Below are 12,798 nucleotides of genomic sequence, written 5' to 3'. Positions count from 1 at the left end.
CTCGCCCGAGAATCGCCGTCGCCGCCGCTCGCTGCTGCCACGGCCAGAGCCACCTCTTCGCCCTCCGGCCGAGTCCAGAAGCTCCGCCTCATCGCCTTCATCGTCCTCGACAAGCCAAGCGACCAGGGACGCGCTCCATCGCCACCACCATCGTCTTCTTCACCGCCGTCCGCCGTGGATCTCCACCGCCCGCACGTCGCCGTTCGGCCGTCCCCGAGCCCGCTTCGACGCCTGCTGCAACCGCTGTGAGCTGCCGCTCCTCCTCCCCCTCTCCGTTCTCTCCCCCGCACACCGCAGCCGCATGCCCGCTCGAGCCCGAGCTCCGGCCGCCGCCGTGAGCTTCGCTCCGGCGAGCTCCGGCCCCCAGCTCCTCCCACCTGCTCCACCAGATGCGCGAGAGCCCGGGCTACGCCCTTGTGCTCTCAGTCGCCGTCCCCGTGGCCTGTAACGCGGACACCGCCGTGTCCCGTGGTCGTCGGCGATGACCTCGCCGGCCTGATAGGTGGACCCCGCCGTCAGGTGATTAGCTTAAGCTAATCACCACCTAATCTAACCCCCTGACACTGACCAGTGGGCCCCAGCGCCACTAATCGTATAATTAAGATAAACTAACCCCTCTGTTTAACCCGTGTCACTGACATGTGGACCCCACACGTCAGGTTTGACCAGTCAGCGCTGTTGACTTGCTGACGCAAGCATGACGCAGTGCTGACGCAATTATTTATTTTCTGGATTTAAATTAATCAGGAAATTCTAGAAAATTAGCCAAACTTCAAAAAATCATAGAAATTCAACCGTAGCTCAGATTGAAATAATTTATATATGAAAAATTATCATAAAAATTCAATCTTTCCATATGTACCAGTTTCATGCATGAAAAACCAACCTAAACCTGCTGTATAGGTGAAAACGTGTAAATGGCATATATAAGAGCTTAATTTCGAGTTGCATTTGAACTCTTGGTTCAAATGAACTTCAACCAAATGGAAGCTAGTTGCATTAGCTAAAACAGCATCACATCTACATGCCACGTTCATGCATCATATTGTTGCATATGCTTGTGTATTGATTGTCGACATCGTTCCTTCTCGATAGGTCCTGCTCCGGAGACCATTCCAGAGTACCTGTCTGAGGAGCAGTGCCTTCCTTGTTGATATACCAGGAAAGCAAACCCCCTTGTTAATTTTGATACAATCCTACTCTCTCGCTCCTGCTCTCAGTTATTGCATTAGGACAACAACGATTCATCTGCTACTTTGTGCTGCGGTAGTTGAACCCATTCCTCTGCATGACCTGTCATTGCCACAGTAAATAGTTGAAACCCACTAGCATGTGTAGGAGTTGATTGAAGCCACTGTTCTGTCCCTACCATGTTATGCCTGCTATTTCTTAGAGTTGTGTCAGGTCTGATTCATTGGGAATGAATTGGAGTGTTACGATATGTTCTGATGCTGAGAGTGAAGTGTGTGAACACGATTTGGTAAAGGTAGCGGTGAGAGGCCATGTAGGAGTACATGGTGGGTTGTCTCACTGGAACCGTCCTTAAGCACTGAGTTCTGTGTATGTCGTCCAATGACTCGATACTACCACACATTGGGTTCCGGTAACTCGACCCCTCTCGGCTTATTAACCAACTTGATCTCTGTCCAGGAGTTGCAACTAGTTTCTGGTGTTTGTAGGAAGTGTTAGTAGTCTACCAAGTGGCATCCGGCCAGTTGGGCTTGGGACAGACTAGGCACAGTGGCACGGTGTACCAAGTGGCACCCGGGTGGTGGGCTTGGGAACCCTGCTCACATCGTTTGGGGCCGTGAGCGACACCCCGGCCGGATCTCCTTGCGGATGGAACCCGAATAGGCGATAAACCTGGACTAGAGTCTTGTGTGGTTAGTCAGGTCGTGGCCGACACCCTCGCCAGGCTTTCGCTTGAAGGTTGCCGAGATACATGACGTGTACATGGCGGTAAGTGGCGAGAGCGTGTGTGAAGAAGTACACCCCTGCAGGGTTAACATGATCTATTCGAATAGCCGGGTCTGCGGTTATGGACTTCTTGGATGCTTACATGGTACATAGACAACTTGAAGTGGATACTCTAAAATGCTCAAGACAAGTGTGAGTGCTATGGATGGATTTCTTGTAGGGAGACGGGGATGAATCCATAGTAGTGTATTGTGCGGTGATTAGTGGACTCGTGTGCGCCATATCACCTCAAAGAAGTTCTGGTAGTTGTAGAACAGGATAGCCACAGAGTCAAAGCTGGCTTGCTGCAACTAAACCCCACATTACCCTCTTGATACAAATGCATGTATGATAGGATCTGATGTAAGTCTTGCTGAGTACCTTTGTACTCATGTTGCTTTATTTATGTTTTTGCAGCGGAGACTTCGGTCTTACTAGTGTTCTCGTGGACTTCGACAAGTAGCTTGTACCTCAGCTACGATCTTGATCGGATATTGTAGTTAGTCAGGCTCTTCAGCCTTTTTCATTTGTAGATGTCTGTACCCAGACATGTAATGCTTCCGCTTGTTGCTTGTATGCTCTGTATGTTGGGTCATGTGACCCCTGTTTGTAATAAATGCTATGATGGCTCTTTTGAGCCTTATCTATATAAGTTGTTGAGTTATGCTGTGATGCCATGTTGTACAACACATACTTGCATGTTATGCGTACGTGTAATGTGTATTGCTAAGTGTGGGATCTGACTATCTAGTTGTTTATCCTTAGTAGCCTCTCTTACCGGGAAATGTCTCCTAGTGCTTCCACTGAGCCCTGGTAGCTTGCTACTGCTCCGGAACACTTAGGCTGGCCGGCATGTGTACTTCTTCGTTCCTGTGTCTGTCCCTTCGGGGAAATGTCACGCGGTGTCTACCGGAGTCCTGTTAGCCTGCTACAGCCCGGTTTACCGGAGTCCTGCTAGCCCAGTTGCTACAGCCCGGATTCACTCGCTGATGACCGACACGTTCGATGCTGGGTCATGTATGCCTGTCCCTGTAAGTTAGTGCCACTTTGGGTTCACGACTAGCCATGTCAGCCTGAGTTCTTTGTCATATGGATGCTAGCGACATTATCATATACGTGTGCCAAAAGGCGCAAACGGTCCCGGGCATGGTAAGGCGACACCCGTGGGAATACCGTGCGTGAGGCCGCAAAGTGATATGAAGTGTTACGTGCTAGATCGGTGTGGCATAGAATCGGGGTCCTGGCACATGACTTGCCCCCGCATCGCACCGCACCGCATCGAGGGGCATAATTGTACTGACACATCTTCCTTGTATGGACTTGCCCCCATTATATATCTTAGGGGTGTGTGGGTGCGTGTGTGGGGGAGGACAGAATAACCGCACTGCGCCTGTCAAATGAGCGCACTGCCGCGTTAGCGCGAGGCCAAGCCGTGGGGGAGGGGGGTCGGGACCCCCCCTCCCCCATCCTAGCGAGGCCAAGCTAGGAACGAGCCATAGCAGGCAACGATGCGGCGTGCCGCGGCGTCGCATGCGGAGGCGAGTCCCTAACATGACTTGCCACCGCACCGCACCGAGGGGCATAGTTGTACTGACACATCTTCCTTGTATGGACTTGCCCCCATTATCTATCTTAGGGGTGTGTGGGTGCGTGTGTGGGGGGAGAAACAGAATAACCGCACTGCGCCTATCAAACAAGCGCACTGCCACGTTAGCGCGAGGCCGAGCCGGGAGGAGGGGGGTGTCGGTGTCAAAACCGGCGGACCTCGGGTAGGGGGTCCCGAACTGTGCGTATAAGGCTAATGGTAACAGGAGGCAGGGTACATGATGTTTTACCCAGATTCGGGCCCTCTAGATGTAGGTAGTACCCTACTTCCTGCTTGATTGATCTTGATGATATGAGTATTACAAGAGTTGATCTACCACGAGATCGTAAAGGCTAAACCCTAGAAGCTATCCTATGATTATGATTTTTGTTATCCTACAGACTAAACCCTGCAGTTTATATAGACATCGGAAGGGGCCAAGGTTACACAGAGTCGGTTACAAAGAAGGAAATCTACATATCCGAATTGCCAAGCTTGCCTTCCACGCAAAGGAGAGTCCCATCCGGACACGGCACGAAGTCTTCAATCTTGTATCTTTATAGTCCAACAGTCCGGCTAAAGTATATAGTCCGGCTGTCCGCGGATCCCTTAATACAGGACTCCTCAGTAGCCCCTGAACTAGGCTTCAATGACAATGAGCCCAGCCCGCGGATTGTCTTCGGCATTTCAAGGCGGGTTCCTTCTCCGAATACTCCATAGAAGATTTAGAACACAAGGATCATGTCCAGCTCCGCAAAACAAATTCCACATACCACCGTAGAGAGCACAATATTCCAAAAATCTAATATGCTGACGGCGTTTCATAGCATGACGTCACACCATGGCCCGGTCTTTATTCGAACCGTTTTTCACAACCAGCCACCGCACATATCGCGAGGTGGTTTTATCGGCACGTCTTGTCGAAGCAGAGATCGTGTCCCCTTATCACGGGATCCTCATCAATACAGACGTGGGTAACCCAACCGTGCCATCAAACGTGGCGCTTGGGGAACAAGCGATTTTAACGGGAAAGTGGGGAGGCGCAGGATCCCTGCTTCCTTTATAAGGGGATAAGAACTCCCTCTTTCACCCATGCCTTCTTCCTCTGCGCATCCGTCCCTTCTTGCTCAAGCCCTAGCGCTGAAGCGTCCGCCTTCTCCATCAAAAAGGTTTCCTAAAAATGTCCGAATCCGGAGCAGGAGGCAAGTGGATGGCCTCTACCGTCCGGGACAAGGACATCAAAAAGCTTCAGGGGCAGGGTATTTGGCCAACAGAATCAGCCACCGTCTTCCGACGGCGGGACAAATCGTCCCCACCCCAGAACCCCACGAGAGGGTGGTATTTCTCCCTCATTTTGTCCGTGGGCTAGGGTTTCCCCTGCACCCATTTGTTCGCGGCATCATGTACTATTATGGGATTGATTTTCATGATCTATCTCCCAATTCTTTCCTCAATATCTCGACATTCATCGTCGTGTGCAAGGACTTTCTCTGCGTCCCGCCGCACTTTGGCTTATGGCTGAAGGTTTTTAATGTGAAGCCCAAGGTAGTGAGCAGTGAGCATGCCGAATGCGGAGGTGCCATGGTGAGCAAGATGCCCAATGTTACATGGCCAACGGGTGCTTTCAATGATTCCGTCAAGGAGTTGCGGCAGCAGTGGTTCTACATCATAGAGCCACATGGCAAGGAATGGGCCACCGCCCCAGAGTTCAGATCCGGCGCCCCCCTGCGGCTTACATCCTGGCCCAAGAAGGGCCTGAATTGGGCTTCATCTGACGAGCTATCGGAGCTCCAGACGCGCATCCAAGATATGGAAGAAAAGGACATCAAGGTCGTCAATGTAGTTCAGGTGATGTTAGTTCGCCGGATTCTACCTTGTCAACACCGGGCTTGCAATCTATGGGAGTTCGACCCGACCAAGCACCAGACCTTGTCAGAGCTCTTTGGCTCTTTGCATAAGGACATCTGGAAGGTGCTTTTCAAGTCCGGCAAATCATGGCCAGACTCCGCCGAGGACCGTGGGTACCAACTGTCCCGACCAGCCAGTTCGGTAAGTGATCACTTGTTGACAGTTTGTATGTTTCATTCGCATATTCTTTAAGAAAATGCCTGAAGTGTTTCCCCTGAATTTCCTAGGGCTGGGCAAAGAAGGCTGGGCGGATCTGCTGTCTGGCCCCGCTACCAGAAGAACTGGCTGGCCCACTTCTGACGAAGATGCTGGTCCCGGTGCCTTACAAGGCACCGAAGAAGAAGGCCGAAAATGAGGCCAAGAAGATCAGGGGAGGCCTCCGTCGTCGTGGCGCTTCAGACGCAAGATCCGAAGAGTCCAATGCCCATTCTTCCTCCGAAAAGGATGAGGAGGAGGAAGGAGATGAATCCCCCGCGGGGGGAAGAAAGAAAAGGACAGCTGCCACATCCTTGGAGGCTGAGCCACCTAAGAGGGGAAAAACTCCTCTACAAGAGGAGTCCACCGGCGCCACCGATAGCATCCCGGAGTGGGATCCCAGGGCCGAGCCCCTGGTGAACTCGTGAGTATAAAATCCAAACACACTCATGTGTCCGGACTTGTCATGGCATCACATTCTAATCTAAGCCGTGCTTTTTTCAGTCCGGCGAAACCCCGCGCCGAACAATCCTCATCAGAAGATCTACTGGGTTCAGACGCTATGGAGAGCGAAACACCCCCGAAGGCCTCCTCCTCTAAACATAGGAATGAAACTGAGGTTTCTTCCCAGAAGGACCCAGGCCACGAAGGAGGGGAAAGGGTCGCAAAGGCAGCACCAGGAGGCCATACTTCAGGGGCCGGACACACGGGAGAGAAAGCTCCCGTGGGCGTCGACGGCAGGGGTCATCTTGAATCCGGACCCCAGCCGGACACGATTCTAGAGACCCATAAGGTCCCTGAGTCAGACAGACGGCCTCCGCCAACTGGAGGAGGTATGCCTGCTCCATCGGCCGCCTCTGTCCAACCAGAGGTGCCGCATACTTTATTGGCGGCGCTGAAGGGTGCCTCCATTGTTGATGAACATCGTGCCCTCATGGGTGCGGTGATTGAGAATATTCAATCCGCTAATAGTGGACTGAATGAATCCTGTATCAGCCTCATAAGAAGCTTTGAGGTATGTTTTATGAGTTTTTGGGAGAGTGTCATGGTATAGATAGCAGCCCCTAATACACTATTCGGTGAAAGAAAGAACCGAACATGCTCGTAGGAGACTCACTTGATGACATCTATCACTCTTTTCAATCAGCAGGCATATGTAGCGACTGCCGCCTCTCATGCTGCAGAAGTATCTGGACTGAGGTATAGTCTGGAGCGGGCCGAAGGAGAACTTGGCCAAGTGAAGAGACAGCTGGAGGATAATCATGGTATGTAGAAACCTTGTTTATGTAGCACAAATGAATAAGTGTACATGATGAAAATATTTTTATAATGTGCTCTAGGAGCGACGACCGAAATTGAGGCTCTCAGGAAGGCTGTGGTCGAAGCCGAGAAGAAGGCAGCCGCAGAGCAGGCTCTTAGTGAGAAACACGAGGCTAGAGTTATTGAGGTTGAGCGAGAGCTTCAAGAGGCCATGCAGAAATGCGAGACCTTGGAGAAGAGTTTAGCAAGGAAAGAATCCGAACTCTCCCAGGCTCGCCAAGCCGCAAGTGATGCCCATGGGGAGGCCCAAGGTGCCCTAAAGGAAATGCAGGAGGCGAGGAAGATTGCGGCTAGTAAGGCTTTTTCTGTACAAAGCGAGTATTTTGAAAGGAGAAAATCAAGTTGAGAGTTTAAATTTTGATTTTTCCAGGGGTATTGGCGGAGCTGCCACATAGCATATCTGACGCCGCCCAATTCTACCGAGCCGAAGAGAGTAATACTACGGATAATCTCTTTTGGATGCAATATCTGGCGCCAAATTATCTGGTGCCGTTTTCCGATCAGCTGAAGCAGCTGGTCGAACTGCGTAAGGCGGCCGAGCTAGCCATGAAGGATTTGATTATCCGGCTGTGGCCTGTCGAGCCGATTCCAAGCAGTTACTTCTGGCTTGTGAAGCGAATTGTGAGTGCCTTCCCTCGACTCGAAGTCATCAAGCGGTCGGTCTGCATAGAAGGTGCGCGAATGGCCTTCGCCCGTGCAAAGGTGCATTGGGGGAATATGGATGCAGAAAAGCTAATGATCAAGGGACCGCCAGAGGGGAAAGAGCACCGCAAGCCCGAACTATATTATGAAGGTGTCTTGAAAGGGGCCCACCTTGCGGCGGAGCAGTGCACCAAGGACATTATATATCCGTGAATACGGTCATGTTTTTCCTTTGTAATATTTAAACAAGGTCATTATTTATTACTTGTCGTATGAAAATTTTTCCTCCTCTGCGACTGTTTTATATAATAATCCTGAGAGTCGGCCAATCATCGGCTTCCGCCCCCACATAGTGAGTACGGGGGTGTTCGGGATAAACCTGAGCACTCTTTATCCCAGTTTTGGGTCCCTAAAGGACGTGTTCAGCACAGCGAACTAAGCAATTAGACTATAGGGCTTTATCGCTCTCACTTAGCCATAGGAGTTTTTTTCGAGGAAGGTAGGCACAACCCCTGGTGTTCGGAAGACCGCACGAGGGGCTCTATAAGCGCCTGATCAGAAAAGGCCGATTCGTCGCACGCTGCATTGGTTATGGCATTATGTGGAAGAAATCCTTAAAGATTTTAGAACCTCTCGAATAGCTGACCAGCTCTCGCTACATCATGACAGTCAGTTTTCGGCTTTCTCTACTGAGGTGCTCTTCCGGAAGAACCGGGACACAATCGCAGTAGTTCTCCCAATGCTACCTTAGCCGATATAGCGGAACGTAAGGTACCAAAACATAGGAGCCGGGCAAACCCAACTAGTGACCCAAGACATGATTCAGAGCTGATGCATATAATGCTATAAGTTCGGGGTGCCGAACTACAGTGAAGGTGTTCGGACTTTTTTGCCGTAGTATGGGCGTGATGAAGCCCCTGGCATATTAAGGCATATCCCGATAAGCAGCCGCCTTTTAACAAAATAGTTTTAAATAAGAAATAGCAGTAGATGAGCATCACATAAATCCAAATGTATTTGAATGATACGTCAATGCATATAAGTACAAAATGATGTGATAAAAGGAAATATGATTGCGGAACCTACTGATACCAGGCGTGAGGAAATTGTGTTTGGATCCGAGGTGTAGTCGGATGATTATAGAGGGGAATATCTAGAGATTCCCTTACGCGCTCGAACTGTTTCCACGCCATCCATCCTGGCCTACGTAAAGGTGAACCTACAAAGAAAATGCAAGAAATGGTTTTGCGCCACCTGGCGGCTGAGCCGCAGTATGTGGCTTGTATTATCTTTTTCCGGAGTGTTTTTAATTAAGCTCCGGGTGAACCGGGCTATCCTGCCGCGCAGTAGTTCGGACTCCTTTGATGGTGTCCGGGAGCTTGGTCTTCGACTTGAGGTTCGGCTGGAAGGTGCCATCCGTTGTTCTTGTTGTTAAAGCGGTGGTAGACTCTTTGGTAGTGAGGGGGAGTTCAGACCTGCCATTAACCGTGATGACACCGTGTGGACCGGGCATCTTTAATTTTATGGTAGGCATAATGTGGCACCACGTTGAACCGAGTGAATGGGGACGATGTCGAAGACCACTTCCAGTGTGATTGAGCCCATGCAACAGGCCTCTACACCTGGTATGACACCTATAAAGGTGGTTTTTGTGGGCTTGATCCTTGAGGGGTTGATGCCCATTTTTGCGCACTGTATCCTGGTATAGCAGGTTCAGGCTGCTGCCTCCATCCATAAGGACTTGTGTGAGGTGGAATCCGTCAATGATGGGTTGAGGACCAGTGCGGCCGAACCGCCATGACGGATATTGGTAGGATGGTCCCTATGATTGAAAATGATCGGCAAGAGGACCATGGGTTAAACTTTGGGTCGATTTTATAGACTTCCCTTAGTGCATGTTTTCACTTGTGGTTGTTGGTTGCGCATATCATATTCACTGTTTTCACCTGGGGGGATTTCTTTTGTCCTCCTGTATTCGATGATCGGGGCTCCTCGTCGTCATTGCTTTGAGACCCCTTCCCCTTGTTTTCGGCATCTGGCCTACTGGCTTGTCTGAAGACCCAGCACTCTCTATTGGTGTGGTTGGCTGGTGTTCCTGGGGTGCCATTAATTTGGCATGGACGGTCGAGTATGCGGTCCAAACTGGATGGGCCTGAATTGTTTTTGTTGAATGGCTTCTTCCGCTGACCGGACTTGGAGCCATTGAATCCGGCATTGACTGACGTGTCTTCGACACTATCACCATTTTTGCGGCGCTTGTGTTTGTTGCGCCGTGGTTTGTCATTGCTATCCTTGGCTTTCAATGTGCCAGGATTGCTTGCTGTATTGTTGCTACGAGCCAACCAGCTATCCTCGCCCGTGCAAAAGCGGGTCATGAGTGTTGTGAGGGCTGCCATGGACTTTGGCTTTTCCTAGCCGAGATGTCGGGCAAGCCACTCGTCACGGATGTTATGATTAAAGGCCGCTAGGGCTTCAGCGTGCGGATAGTCGACAATTTGGTTCTTTTTGGTTAGGAATCGGGTCCAAAATTTCCTGGCTGACTCTCCGAGCTGCTGGGTTATGTGACTCAGATCATCAGCATCCGGTGGTCGCACATAAGGGCCATGGAAGTTGTCAAGGAATGCGTCTGCCAGGTTCTCCCAACTCCCGATGGAGTTTGTCGGCAAGCTATTCAGCCAATGTCGAGCCGGTCCCTTTAGTTTTAGTGGGAGGAACTTGATGGCGTGTAGATAATCTCCACGGGCCATGTGAATGTGGAGGAAAAAATCTTCTATCCATACCGTGGGGTCTGTGGTACCATCGTATGATTCAATGTTCATGGGTTTAAACCCTTCCGGGATTCATGATCCATTACTTCATCAGTGAAGCATAGGGGATGTGCGGCGCCTCTGTGCCAGGCTTCATTGTATTCGGCCCAGCCGGATTTGTTAGTGTATCGGGCGTGACGATCCCTGTCACGCGTTGGGGCACGCCCCCGTGATCCGTAGATCGATCTTGACTGTCCTGCTTTGTTTTCCAATACATCTCGCAGGTCCTTCATGTAGCCCCGGGCCTTAGTATTATCGTTTGATTGGTGACGGGGTGCGGTCTGGACTTCAAGCTGGTATGTCGCTTTGTCTCAGCCACGGGGTGGCCGGTCAGCCGCATCATGCGCTGGTAGTGTGGGCTTTAACGCCTCCTCCTCGAGTTGAGGTAGCAACCTGCGCTTTGGGTAACTTCTGGTAGGGCGCTCGAGTCTGTATTCCTCGGTAGCCAAGACCTCGATCCATGTGTCAGTTAGCAGATCTTGATCAGCTTGAAGCTATTGCTATTTTTTCTTCAGGCTTTTTGCAGTGGCTATAAGCTAGCGTTTGAAGCGCTCCTGCTCGACGGGATCCTCAGGCACGATGAATTTTTTGTCACCAAGGCTCACTTCGTCTTCGGAGAGAGGCATGTAATTATCATCCTCTGATTCTCCATCTGTTGCCTGTTCTTTAGGGCTAGCTTGCCCATCCTCTTGCTCGGCCTGCTCGAAGCCTAGCTGGGCAGGATTGTTTTCGTCTTCGGCAACATCCGGATTGTTATCTCTTGTGCTGGTATCACTATTTCTGCTATGGTGGGGCTTGGAGCAGCGCCTATGACGCCGGTGCTTAGATTGCTTTTCCAAGGGGTTATCGTCCGTTGCCTCATTGCCATTGGTTTCTTTGGGGGTGTCCACCATATATATATCGTATGATGAGGTGGCTGTCCAGCGCCCTATAGGTGGTGGTTCCTATTCTTCTCCCGCATCGTCGCCCATACTGTCAACGTCTTCAGAGTTGAAGTCAAGCACGTCGGTTAAGTCATCGACAGTGGCTATTAAGTGGGTGGTGGCTGGGGAACGAATTTCTTTGTCGTCCGCTTCCCACTCGAGCCGGACAAAGTTCGGCCAAGAATCTCTCGACAAGGAAAGAGACCTTAATGAGTTCAGCACGTCACCCAAGGGCGAGTGCTGAAAAATATCCGCGGTGGTGAACTCCATGACCGGTGCCCAATTAGATTCGATAGGCACAGACGCACGCGGTTCGGATCCTGTAGCCGGAGACAAGTCCGAGGGTCCGATGACACCACCCTCACGGGAGGTGGGATCAGTGTTCAGCTCCAGCGCCGATGAGTGTGCGGCCTCCGTGGCGGGGTCCATCCACCCGTCCTCGGAGGGCATGATCTGCTCCAGATTGACTCCCGGCGCTGCCGTAGGCGCGATCTCCCAAATAGTGTCTGACGGCAGATCAAAGTCATGCCCGTCGTGACCATCCGGCGCGCTTGGCATGGGATTGAATACGTCGAAGATCAAGTCTCCGCGGATGTCGGCAGTATAGTTCAAACTTCCAAACCTGACCTGATGGCCAGGGGCATAGCTATCGATCTGCTCCAGATGGCCAAGCGAGTTGGCCCGTAGTACGAAGCCGCCAAATACGAAGATTTGTCTGGGAAGGAAAACCTCCCCCTGGACCGCATCGTTGAAGGTGATCGAAGGAGCCATCAAGCCTTACTGCGATGACAAGGTGGAACTCTCAACGAAAGCGCCAATGTCGGTGTCAAAACTGGCGGATCTCGGGTAGGGGGTCCCGAACTGTGCGTCTAAGGCTAATGGTAACAGGAGGCAGGGGACACGATGTTTTATCCAGGTTCGGGCCCTCTCGATGGAGGTTATACCCTACTTCCTGCTTGGTTGATCTTGATGATATGAGTATTACAAGAGTTGATCTACCACGAGATCGTAAAGGCTAAACCATAGAAGCTAGCCTATGATTATGATTGTTGTTGTCCTACAGACTAAACCCTCCGGTTTATATAGACATCAGAGGGGGCTAGGGTTACACAGAGTCGGTTATAGAGAAGGAAATCTACATATCCAAATTGCCAAGCTTGCCTTCCACGCAAAGGAGAGTCCCATCCGGACATGGGACGAAGTCTTCAATCTTGTATCTTCATAGTCCAACAGTCTGGCCAAAGTATATAGTCCGGTTGTCCGAGGACCCCTTAATCCAAGACTTCCTCAGGGGGGAGGGAGCCCCTCCCCTATCCCGGCGAGACCGAGCCAGGAACGAGCCATAGCAGGCGACGACACGGCGTGCCGCGGCGTCGCATGCGGAGGTGAGTCCGTAACATGACCTTCCCCTGCACCGCACCGAGGGGCATAGTTGTACTGACACATCTTCCTTGTATGGACT

Source organism: Triticum aestivum, chromosome 3B, assembly GCF_018294505.1.
Source record: "Triticum aestivum cultivar Chinese Spring chromosome 3B, IWGSC CS RefSeq v2.1, whole genome shotgun sequence".
In the NCBI taxonomy this organism is placed as follows: Eukaryota; Viridiplantae; Streptophyta; class Magnoliopsida; order Poales; family Poaceae; genus Triticum; species Triticum aestivum.
This window is presented reverse-complemented; position numbering follows the sequence as displayed.